The sequence below is a fragment of the Salmo salar genome, chromosome 29 (assembly GCF_965601325.2).
Source record: "Salmo salar chromosome 29, fSalSal1, whole genome shotgun sequence".
Classification (NCBI taxonomy): Eukaryota; Metazoa; Chordata; class Actinopteri; order Salmoniformes; family Salmonidae; genus Salmo; species Salmo salar.
Genome location: NC_138319.1, coordinates 22,509,574 through 22,522,698, shown reverse-complemented (window position 1 = coordinate 22,522,698; position 13,125 = coordinate 22,509,574). Strand labels below are relative to the sequence as shown.

General features: G+C 41.9%; 1 protein-coding gene across 17 annotated transcripts in view; it reads left to right on the top strand.

Annotated features, from left to right (window-relative positions):
- Positions 1–13,125, top strand: part of LOC106590342 (band 4.1-like protein 3) — an 83,418-nt gene that overhangs the window by 18,337 nt on the left and 51,956 nt on the right. For 6 of the 17 annotated variants that reach the window (XM_045710939.2, XM_014181256.3, XM_014181254.3 and 3 more), the window contains exon 1: positions 4,435–4,558. The exons of 2 other annotated variants lie outside the window; for them this stretch is intronic. The gene's annotated coding sequence lies outside the window, so the exon portion shown is untranslated. Of the gene's footprint in view, positions 1–4,433; positions 4,559–13,125 lie in introns of those variants that run through there. 9 more of the 17 variants (XM_014181247.3, XM_014181255.3, XM_014181248.3 and 6 more) reach the window with 3 other exon arrangements.

Below are 13,125 nucleotides of genomic sequence, written 5' to 3'. Positions count from 1 at the left end.
GGTTGCCAGTTGGAGTGAGATTGGCCTACACAGAAATGCATCAAACAGTAAATGAGACTTGGAGTCGGCGCCGCTCAGGCAACACTTCCAATTTACTGAAGGCTCTGAGTCAGAGTGCTCAGTGTCTGGAAACCTTCCAAACCATTTCCTTTTCATCCCCCTACTAATCTGTTATGTGGATTATTAGTTCCCCCAAGTGGGGTTGGGAGGGGGGCTATGACGAAACAGCCAACCATCTACCCACTCTCTTCTTTGAAGTTTCAAGTTTTATTTGTCACATGCACAAGTACAGTGAAATGCTTAACTTGCATACCCTACCCAACAATGCAGTATTCAATGTCAAATAGGATAACTAATCAAAAAAATAAATAAAAACACGAGAAATAAAAATTGAGAGGAAGCTATACTGAACAAAAATGTAAACGCAACATGCAACAATTTCAAGACTTACACTTACAAGTGAAATAAATGTATTAGGCCCTAATCTATGGATTTAACATGACTTGGAATACAGATATGCATCTGGTTACAGATACCTTAAAAAAAGGTAGGGTGTGGATCAGAAAACCATTCAGTATAAGGTGTGACCACCATTTACTTCATGCAGCGCAACACATCTCCTTCACATAGAGTTGATCAGGCTGTTGATTGTGACCTGTGGAATGTTGTCCCACTCCTCTTCAATGGCTGTGCAAAGTTGCTGGATGTTGGCAGGAACTGGAACAAGCTGTAGTATACGTCGATCCAGAGCATCCCAAAGTTGCCCAATGGGTGACATGTCTGGTGAGTATGCAGGCCTTGGAAGAACTGAGACATTTTCAGCTTCCAGGAATTGTGTACAGATCCTTGCGATATGGGGCCATGCATTATAATGCTGAAACATGATGTGATGGTGGCGGATGAATGGCACGACAATGGGCCTCAGGATCTTACCACGGCATCGCTGTGCATTCAAATTGCCATCAATAAAATGCAATTATGTTCGTTGTCCATAGCTTATGCCTGCCCATACCATAACCCCACTGCCACCATGGGGCACTCTGTTCACAACGTTGCCATTACCTTATGGCAGAGAAATGAACATTAAATTATCTGGCAACAGGTCTGGTGGACATTCCTGCAGTCAGCATTCCAATTGCACAATCCCTAAAAACTCGAGACATCTGTGGCATTGTGTTGTGTGACAAAACTGCAAAGGAATTCTGCAGCATTGAAGGTCAATCAATTAAATGTATTTATAAAACCCTTTTTACATCAGCTGATGTCACAAAATGCTATACAGAAACCCAGCCTAAAACACCAAACAGCAAGCAATGCAGGTCCCCAAGAACACAGTGGCCTCCATCATTCTTAAATGGAAGTAGTTTGGAACCACCAAGACTCTTCCTAGAGCTGGCCACCCAGCCAAGCTGAGCATTCGGGGGAGAAGGGCCTTGGTCAGGGAGGTGACAAAGAACCTGATGGTCACTCTGACAGAGCTCCAGAGGTCCTCTTTGGAGATGGGAGAACCTTTCAGAAGGACAACCATCTCTGCAGCACTCCACCAATCAGGCCTTTATGGTAGAACGGCCAGATGGAAGCCACTCCTCAGTAAAAGGCACATGACAGCCTGCTTGGAGTTTGCCAAAAGGCAGCTTAAGGACTCTCAGACCATGAGAAACAAGATTCTCTGGTCTGATGAAACCAAGATTGAACTCTTTGGCCTGAATGCCAAGTGCCATGTTTGGAAGAAACCTGGCAACATCCCTACGGTGAAGCATGGTGGTGGCAGCCTCATGCTGTGGGGATGTTTTTCAGTGGCAGGGACTGGGAGACTAGTTAGGATCAAGGGAAAGATGAACAAAGAAAAGTACAGAGAGATCCTTGATGAAAACCTGCTCCAGAGTGCGCAGGACAACAACCCTAAGCACACAGCCAAGACAACGCAGACGTGGCTTCGTGACAAGTCTCTGAATGTCCTTGAGTGGCTCAGCCGGAGCTCGGACTTGAACCCGATCGAACATCTCTGGAGAGATCTGAAAATAGCTGTGCATTGATGATCCCCATCCATCCTGACAGAGCTTGAGAGGATCTGCAGAGAAGAATGGGAGAAACTCCCCAAATACAGGTGTGCCAAGCTTGTAGCATCACACCCAAGAAGACTCGATGCTGTAATCTCTGTCAAAGGTGCATCAACAAAGTACTGAGTAAAGGGTCTTAATACTTATGTAAATGTGATATTTCCTATTTTTTATACAAACCAGTTATGTTGTATTGTGTGTAGATTGATGAGGGGGAAAAAAAACAATTTAATCAATTTGAGAATAAGGTTGAAACATAACAAAATGTGGAAAAAGTCAAGGGGTCTGAATACTTTCCAAATGCACTGTATGTACATGTAGGCAGGTATGGAACTTGGGGAGATGAGATGACAGTCAGAAGTCAGACCATGGCAAAGATTATAATTCAAACACAGATACATCAGATTGGATTACGTTAATAGGTTGTCATTTACCGATGCATGCCTTGTGCTTTTGGGAAGGTGTCCCGGGTAGTCAATGATATAACATCTTCACTTGGAAAACGACAAGTCAAATACATCAAAGGAAAAAAATAGGATCTTTATTTACTATTCTTTATGTTTTATTTTAGGGTTGGTTTTTCAGCTATTTGATCATATGCCCGTCATACGAATGATTTCATAAAATAATAACTTTTTAGCATATTAAAAAACATGGATGCTCTTCATAGGAGGTTTCATTGTCGTTTGATCTGGTAATATGACCTGAAATGTTTGTACATTTAATAATGTTTGCTGGCTTCATAATTCAACTTGCAATCTAAGTGTAATGAATACTCAGTGAGAAAAAGGTGTAGATTCACTCGCAGAGCGAGGCAGGTGTTTATTTCGTGATCACAGGTTGGCAAACAGGCAGGTGAATCAAAACTAGGACTGAAGGCTATAACTGGTTCTCACAAACGAGCTAGGAAAAGGCTTATTAGAGTTAAAACGAACAATACCTCACAAAGGCACAAACAGAAGGAACTGAACTAAATAAGGAGCTGATGAGACCAGGTGAGTAACTAACACAGGTGAAACCAATGAACAAAAATGAAAGACAGGGCTACGTTCAAGAACACAACGAAACAGAACACAAGGTTGACTAAGAAAATAAATACAGAAACTTACGCTAAGTAATCTATACTAAAGTTACTTTTATGAATCTTCATTTTGAGGAGTCTAAACTGATTTATAATTTGATAGATCATAAATGCTGGGGCATTTTAATATAAATGGATATCGCAAATATAATCAAGCCAATCTGGCTAAATGGAAATGGACCCAGATGGCCCCCTGAAGATCCTCACCAGACTGAAGGTCAGGATTCAGGTTCTTAATAGCAGCGGTGCATAAAGATACGCTCGTTTGCTAAGTTCGCCATATTGTACATTGCTTTCTGTTACTCTTTTTTTGTTTCGGCATTAGCACAGTATAAATGATCCCAATTCTAGCTCCAAGACGCCTGCAAACCGAAAAAGTAGGTTATGCTGATTTATTAGCGCATTGAACCATGTCGTGTGCCATAGTTTAAAAAATCTGCGAAGAGTGCTCCAACAATGACGTCATATCTGAATTCCGACACTTTATTTTTTATTTTATTTGTATTTAACCTTTATTTAACTAGGCAAGTCAGTTAAGAACAAATTATTATTTACAATGATGGCCTACCCCGGCCAAACCCTAACCCGGACGATGCTGGGCCAATTGTGTGCCGCCCTATGGGACTCCCAATCACAGCCTGTTGTAATACAGCCTGGAATCAAACCAGGGTCTGTAGTGACACCTCTAGCAGTGAGATGCAGTGCCTTAGACCGCTGTGCCACTCGGGAGACTTCACCATTGCACATTGACAGTGTTTACCATGGTCTCTGGCAGATTCTGTTTTTATTCCAAAGCTTCAAGGATGTGTGTACCTGTATGTGTTGTATGGAAGAGCTCCAACTTGAACTGTTGCCAGGGGAGTCCCTAATGCCCAGCTGTGGGCACTAATACCACTATAGGATCACCAAATTGCTCATAACAAAAATATCATGATCCTACACTCTGCTGTAGTGGAAAGCTTATATCAATATGAAAATAAGTGTAAGCAAAAATATTTGTTCAAACATTTAATGATTTTTATCATCGATATAGAAATAATAACACTACAGAAGTTTGAATAAGTAGGTTATGTATTCCCTCAATGTCCTTTGTGAGTGCGTGATAGCTCCTTGTGATTAGGACCTAAACTGCAGGGATTTTGTAGAGGTATACTTTTGTAGAGGTATAATTACACCACATAATTCAACACCAGGTATTATCCATCTCTGGGTCGTGTTTTGTCCAGATTTTTTTTCATAAAGTGGGCATTCTTGGCTATCCCAGAATTCCGTGTGCCCGGTGTAGCCTACGGTGACAAGCTAGCTTGGCTACTGCAGGCAGTGGCAGGATGACATAGGGGAGACTACCGGAGTCAGCAGCCAAAGCTTGGAGAAACTGCACCTCAGACAACGGATTTTGGAGGACACAGGATACCCGGTAATACAATAGTAACTCCGGATTTCATAAAGGGGACTCGTGTATTGAATTCAGTAGTGGCACATTAATTGTGGAAAGAGAGAAAATAGTTTCATTATCGATGTTTTCATCTGAAAATGTGACGTGCGGCCGTTGCATCATTTACAGGAGATGACGAGGCGATTCCCTTGTACAAAAAATACTGCTCATGGATAACTTAGTTATAGTAACATTCAAGACGAATAGAGATATGTTGATCTTTATTGAATCTGTGTATCCCGTATCCCTCATTGTAATTTGAGAAATCATGCTTTCTGCACAAGCTACTTTGTATCATATGAGTATAATTTTCCTCGGGATACAGTGTCATGGCCATGTGATCAAAACGCCCGATGCCTAGTTGCGACTGGTTAAAAAGTGTCTAATAATTGGATTAACGCACGGATTCTTGCGCATCGAAGGAAAAGTTGTCCGTTGTATTATTTTGTGGGAGTTGTGCGCTATTTTGTGCTATTTACTATGGTGGTGTGCGTAACGTCTAGCGGTTTTGATAAGTTATTGGTAGACCATCACCGGTGTATGACAGTTATGACTTCAATCCCGAAGTTCCTGTCTCGGTTTTCGGTATGTGTTTCTGCAATGCGGTGGGTGTGGCCTGACTGTTCGGTAGATGGAGAGGAGAGAGGAGAGAGGAGGAGAGGAGAGCGTCTTCTGGCCGCTCAGCCAGCTGCTTTACTCGCCCGACGGGGCGTTTTTCAGCCCACATCATGGTTAGCAAAGTGAGGGCACATGCTACAGACACAGGTGGTGCCCCATTGTGCAAGCTCATGGGTCAGAAAATGTAGCTATAGTGGTCCATTGTTTACTATTTTATGGATGTGTTTTATTTTGGTCTCATCTGTCACCACGGGACATCAGAAATGGGTTATAATAGGCCAACAATGTACATCTATGTGTGTGTGTGTAAATGCAATAAACTGTTTACATAGGTACATGTTTGCTATTTGTCTGTTTTTATCATCATTTTGATTTATGATGTAGAAACCGCAAACTCCAGCACAAGGTAATGCTATGATTGATTTAAAATGAAATGGTTATGATAATATCTGCACCACTCGGGCTTTGAATGTTTAAAGTGATAGGCCTATCTGGAACTTTGTTCATTTTCTTAGCGTATTTGAAGAGGTAGGGCATCAATGTGTGTCCATACCAATACTTACTCTCTCCAAATAGCAGACATGGTGGTATGGTCCACAGAATAGTGATTATCATGGTTTCCTTTACGTGAGCTGCATGCTAGGGTTGTGTTGTTGACCAGTGACCACACCTCAGAAAGTGACTCACTCTCAGCCTGTTGAGGCTAACAGAGAAGTAAACAAATAAGCATATTGCTGCAGATTTCTGTTGTGCTTTTCACTAATACCTGCCCAATATCCTTTATCTTGGCTAGAGCTCAGCCGACCATTGGTCAATATTAGCAAAATAGCTTTCGATTCAACGTAATGGTTATAAGGCCTTGGATAGAAGAAAGAGCAGTGCAGCTGCTGAAGCCATGCTGGGTGTAAACCTTCTGTAAAGCTCTTCAGTCCAGGAGCAGTGCAGCTGCTGAAGCCATGCTGGGTGTAAACCTTCTGTAAAGCTCTTCAGTCCAGGAGCAGTGCAGCTGCTGAAGCCATGCTGGGTGTAAACCTTCTGTAAAGCTCTTCAGACCAGGAGCAGTGCAGCTGCTGAAGCCATGCTGGGTGTAAACCTTCTGTAAAGCTCTTCAGACCAGGAGCAGTGCAGCTGCTGAAGCCATGCTGGGTTTAAACCTTCTGTAAAGCTCTTCAGTCCAGGAGCAGTGCAGCTGCTGAAGCCATGCTGGGTTTAAACCTTCTGTAAAGCTCTTCAGTCCAGCTGCTGAAGCCATGCTGGGTTTAAACCTTCTGTAAAGCTCTTCAGTCCAGGAGCAGTGGATGGGTTCCATTTTTCTCATGGACGTGTATCATCCTTATGTCCTACAGTATATGACTTTGATGGATGGCTTAAAGTGTGTTATGCTGACCACAGACTACTGCAACAATACTGCTACTGTGCAGCGGTGTAAGGTTAAAGGGAGAATGTCACACATACAGCATCTCTTACCATAACATTTTACGTGTTGGTCATTTAGCAGACGTTCTTATCCAGAGCAACTTACAGTAGTGAGTGCATACATTTTCGTACTGGCCACCCTGGGAGTAAAAACACAAAATACAAGATTTATAGTGTGATATGTAGGGTAGCACTGTGGTGGAGCAGTGGGGGCCAAATAACAATGCTTGGCTTGTCTGGAATGGATTTCTCAGTCTAAATATGGGTCAGTGGCTTTTGGCCTCTGTGTCGAGTGTTTCAATCACTGGATCCAGGCTACAGTGGAACACGTCACAGAGCAGCAGCCTATTCAGAGCAAAGCAGAAAGAATACGAAGATACCAAGGGACTTTTCTATCAATAGCAGGGTAAAGTCCTTTGGTTGTGCACCTCTAGTACATTTTACATTTCAGTCATTTATCAGACGCTCTTATCCAGACTGATTTACAGGAGCAGTTAGGGCTAGGTGCCTTGCTCACGGGCACATCGGCAGACTTTTCACCTTGTCGGCTCAGGGATTCGAACCAGCGACCTTTCAGTCACTGGCCCAACACTCTGAACTGCTAGGCTACATGCCGCCGCTTAGTCAAGATAGTTCAAAAAGACTGCCTTGTGTGTAAGTATACAGTCACTCAGATTACTGCATGGAGACTAATTTACAAGAGCAGGCATGTTTTGTGTAAAAGAGGAAAGCAGAACTTGTTTGTGACTCAAGGAGCTGTGTTTTAGCATTGCAACAGCACCAAGGACAGCGCCACAGACTTTGAATAATAGACAGTCAGGCCCAGTTCAACTCCTATACCACTGTTGTAAGCCTATTTTTCTCATAACTGAAGGGCTAGTGAATGTCAATCAGGAAGCCTTGTAAGTGTGCTGCTGCTTTGTCATCAGGATAATTCAATCTCATTGAAAGAGATATATGCAGTAACTCAGCAATTTTTTTTCTCTGAGTTTTTTTGCGAAACATTGCCATTCCTTTCCTTGATATAGCCTATGACCCTCAAACTCAACTCTGGACCTCGAAGCCAGTTCCACTGAATTGTTTCATTGTTCCCCTCTAATCAGGGACGAATTTAGACCTGGGACACCAGGTGTGTGCAGTTAATGATCAGGTAGAATAAAACACCAGCAGGCTCCGGACCTCGTCGGGTCAGAGCTGACTACCCCTGGCCTATGAGTTGAAACATGAGCAGTTTAGAGGAGTTAAAGTCTGATTGTATAGAAGTCAGGTAGTATCCTTTACGGTATAAACAGCAACAACTACTGTATACCGTGTTACTTAAGCAATAAGGCCAGAGGAGGTGTGGTACATGGCCAATATGCCACGGCTAAGGGCTGTTCTTAGGCACGACGGAACGCCCTTAGCCGTGGTATATTGGCCATATACCACAAACCCCTGAGGTGCCTTATTGCTATTATAAACTGCTTACCAATGCAATTAGAGCAGTAACAATAAATGTTTTGTCATACCCGTGATATATGGTCTGATATACCACGGCTGTCAGCCAATTAGCATTCAGAGCTTGAACCACCCAGTTTATAATATACTTTAATCAAATCAAATCCAAGTTTATTTGTCACGTGCGCCGAATACAACAGGTTCTAACCAATAGTGTGAAAAAAGGTGTGTGTGTGTGTGTGTGTGTGTGTGTGTGTGTGTGTGTGTGTGTGTGTGTGTGTGTGTGTGTGTGTGTGTGTGTGTGTGTGTGTGTGTGTGTGTGTGTGTGTGTGTGTGTGTGTGTGTAAGTAAAGAAATAAAACAACAGTAAAAAGACATTTGAAAATAACAGTAGCGAGGCTACATACAGACACCGGTTAGTCAGGCTGATTGAGGTAGTATGTACATGTAGATATGGTTAAAGTGACTATGCATATATGATGAACAGAGAGTAGCAGTAGCGTAAAAAGAGGTAGCCCGGTTAGCCAGTGTGTGGGAGCACTGGTTGGTCGGGCCAATTGAGTTAGTATGTACATGAATCTATAGTTAAAGTGACTATGCATATATGATAAACAAAGAGTAGCAGCAGTGTAAAAGAGGGGTTGGGGGGGGGGGCACACAATGCAGATAGTCCGGGTAGCCATGTGATTACCTGTTCAGGAGCCTTATGGCTTGGGGGTAAAAACTGTTGAGAAGCCATTTGGTCCTAGACTTGGCACTCCGGTACCACTTTCCATACGGTAGTAGAGAGAACAGTCCATGACTGGAGTGACTGGGATCTTTGACCATTTTTAGGGCCTTTCTCTGACACCGCCTGGTGTAGAGGTCCTGGATGGCAGGCAGCTTAGCCCCAGTGATGTACTGGGTCGTACGCACTACCCTCTGTAGTGCCTTGCTGTCGGAGGCCGAGCAATTGCCGTACCAGGCAGTGATGAAACCGGTCAGGATGCTCTCGATGTTGCAGATGTAGAACCTTTTGAGGATCTGAGGACCCATGCCAAATCTTTTTAGTTTCCTGAGGGGGAATAGGCTTTGTCGTGCCCTCTTCACGACTCCATGGTAAATGTGAAGTGTTATCAAAAATGTTTAGGTTTTTGGAAGTTGTAGTCTCCATTTATAATCATATTACTCTGACAGTGTATAGGTCTATAGACAGTGTATAGGTCTATAGACAGTGTATAGGTCTATAGACAGTGTATAGGCCTATAGACAGTGTATAGGCCTATAGACAGTGTATAGGCCTATAGACAGTGTATAGGCCTATAGACAGTGTATAGGCCTATAGACAGTGTATAGGCCTATAGACAGTGTATAGGCCTATAGACAGTGTATAGGCCTATAGACAGTGTATAGGTCTATAGACAATGTATAGGCCTATAGACAGTGTATAGGTCTATAGACAGTGTATAGGTCTATAGACAGTGTATAGGCCTATAGACAGTGTATAGGCCTATAGACAGTGTATAGGCCTATAGACAGTGTATAGGTCTATAGACAGTGTATAGGTCTATAGACAGTGTATAGGCCTATAGACAGTGTATAGGCCTATAGACAGTGTATAGGCCTATAGACAGTGTATAGGTCTATAGACAGTGTATAGGTCTATAGACAGTGTATAGGTCTATAGACAGTGTATAGGCCTATATCGATGTATCATAAACTTCACAGTATGCCTAGCAGCTGTCCTAGATGTTTGAATGACAGCCTTTAAGTTCTATACTCTGTAACTGTGTGGATCTGTGGATAGTACTGTATCATTCAGTAATGTAATGGTGCAATCCTGCATTAGAGTCCATGGGAGATTCTCTATGATGAGAACATCTATCAAAGGGGAAAAAAACTATTGGAGCGCAGTATGCAGATCAGATCAGTACATGCCTTATTTTAATTGGGATCTAAACTCAATTTCTTTTAACCTTATAATTATTATAATTTTCTCATCTTAATCAGGTTTCTGTTTGCTCTTAGATGGACCTGATTGAATAATTCATATTTCTCATTAACATTTAAATTTTAGTCACTTAGGAGACGCTCTTATCCAGACGGACTTACAGTACAGAGCTGCGTCCAGTATGAAGGAAGTTGGAGTTAGTTTCACAGGCCCATGCTAACTAGCTTAGCACAAAGAGTGGAAGTCTTTGGGTACAGCTAGCATACATACAAATAGTATCCACGAGTTCATCCGACTCTGGGGAAGTAGATAAAGGGCTTTATTGCCAATATCCCAAACTCTCTCTTTAATATCATCAATATTATGCCACATGAAACACTGTTATTACAGTTCCTGGCTTGTTTGCTTTGGCTTCAAAGGGGTGGAGTTGAATGGAAAAACTTTCTAGGTCACAGTAGCTGACTCTGTTAATGATACCTCATAAAAAAACAGATGTCAAATATTAGACTTATTCTTTATTCATGAGCAGTGTTGTTTTGGGTCATCAATGATTGAGTATAAAGTCTTTAATCCACCTACCAGGGAGAGCCATACAATAAGTAACTAGGCTCATCTAAGCCGTGTCAGCTGATTTGAACCTCTCTCCCATCCAGATCAATGGTTCCCTCATGACCCTTTCTAATCTGCCCTGGTGTTTTTTACTTGGACAAAACGGGTTTCTTCTGTGATAGGCTTTGAGCGTGTTGTGACAGACAGAATCAACTCCCTCCAGCATGTCTGTTGCACTTCACACTTTGGGATGCTTTGTGACGGGGGAACACAGATGTGCTGGTAGCTTTCTGTTTGTTCCTCCAATTTCCCTAAGGGAGGTCATTCGTTGTGGAAATGTGTTCCCTCACTCATGTGGGCTACTGTTGCTTTCCCCCCTCTCCCTGGGTGGTCTGGGTTGACTCCTGGTATTGTGGTTGGTTAAATTGTAGGGCTGTTTGGTAAAGAGGACCAGCTGTGGCGGTGAACTGGGTAATTGGCTGGGTGGGTCTCTGGACTCTGCCAGTCCACTGCCGGCCCACCGGCTCTATTAGCCGAAGGGGAAGAAAGCAATGCAATCAGATTGAAGGAGACACTGGTTATTTGGGAATAATTGAAGGGAGAACAATAAGTTAGAGGAAGCAAGCGTAAGATAAGATCTGAAGAGGACATCTGTCGGTACTAGTGCTGAGCGATTAGTGCTTTTTGAGGTCGTTTCGACTGTTTTCGATTTCTTTTTTGATTATAATTTTTTTAAACATTAAATGCGCTATGCATTTTGTGGGTTGAATGCTGTAACAGCGCAGAATAAAACAATTAATAAAAGTCCAATGATGGTAGTGACTACTCATTACTGCTTATCACTTATTAACCTCATTTATTCACATTACTTAAGTATTTGTTTTATTCGATGACTTTATTATTTCATTCCAAGTCAACATCTCATCTCTATAGAGCTGCTGCCTATATAGCCTGACAAATTCACTATTTTAGTAGTTCTTCAAAGTAAATTAGGCACTTTTATGACTTCTGAATACCAACTATCAATCACCTAGATCATGTATTTGTAGGTAGAGAAAGCCCCGCAATGCAACTGCTTTCTATCTGTCGCGTGCTCCACACAGACCAAGACCAGACAAGTAAGCAGGCGTGCAATGGATTATGGTTATTGTAGTTAATTACCACATTTCCTGCGCTAAACTATGTAGAATATTGGCCTGTTGGAAACTATAATTCCCTACTACATTGCAGAGTTTGGGCTAGATCAGATTTTTCTCCACAGAAACTTAGCATCAAGCTCATAAAAAAACAGACAACTAAATGGAATTTAAATAATTGAACTGACGTCAATTAGTTGTTTAAAAACGGAAAAATAAAAAGCAGAGAAATGATTTAGTGTAGAGGTGCTGACTAATGGCAAATAAACTGTAAGCTATATACTCTACATATAAACTCCCAGGAATGTATTTTGTAAACCACCAACGGCTGTGTAGACAATGACAATATTGAGGGGTGTGTCATAATTATTAGGTTGATGAGAATGATTTGAGTGAAACTGTTAAAAGAATAGTTTACAACATGTTGAATATATTAGGCTAATGTTATCATATGTCAACATAATTAGATATTGTACATAATATTAGCATCAACATACTGTACATGATTATTTAATTACATTTAATATACAGTATATATTTAATTGTTTCCCATTTCATTTTTGTTACATGTAATCTTTTGGTTCAACCATAATGCATAATGAGCATTATCATCAGGGGGAACATATCGGGTGTACGCTGATAATCTGTAGAAAGAATATATGAATTTATCAGACTTGTTGATAAAACAAAAGGAGGATTGTTCATAAGACTGAAAACTGAAAAAGAACAGACATTTCGGTTAATCGTTCAGCAATAGTCCGTACTCTCTGTGCTGTAAATAGAGATAGGAGAAGAAGGGTTCAGATGTTATCTAGTCAGAGGAGAGGAGACTATTCAAAGGTAATACTGTCCATAAAGAGGATGTGTAGTCAGAACTAGAGGACACACTGAGTTCAAATATTCTTTGTTTTCCTTCAGATACTTTGAGCATTTGTTTGAGCCTACCTGAAATGCCAAATAAGCGGGGTTTGCACTTTTGTTCCTTTTCCATTTCTCCAGACGAGCTCAATCAAGCGCAATTAAAGAATTTGAACAAAAACAAACACCATTTGAACCCAGGTCTGTCTGACTAGGAGACAGGCCATTGTTTGATGCTATATGCTCTCTAGAAGAGTCCCACAGGTCCACAGACAGACAGACGGACAGCCTTTTGATGAGGACACTCCAGATACAGTAAGTGTCAGAAAAGGTCAGAGCGGCCATCTTTTTCGACAGCAGTCGGCATTCTGTGTGTAAAAGATACCAGTACACGCATGAATTCTCTGCACAGCTGTGCCCAACCCAACCCATATTGGCATCCTTGCTAATTATAGGCCCCAACGGGCGAGAAAGAGACAGATAGAGAGAGAGAAAGGGGGAGGTAAAGGGAGAGAGACCAATAAAGAGAGAGAGCATCATTCATGATACAATGGTAGCCCTGAAAGACGTTTTCCACTGGGGCTTTAGCACCGGAGGTTGAACAA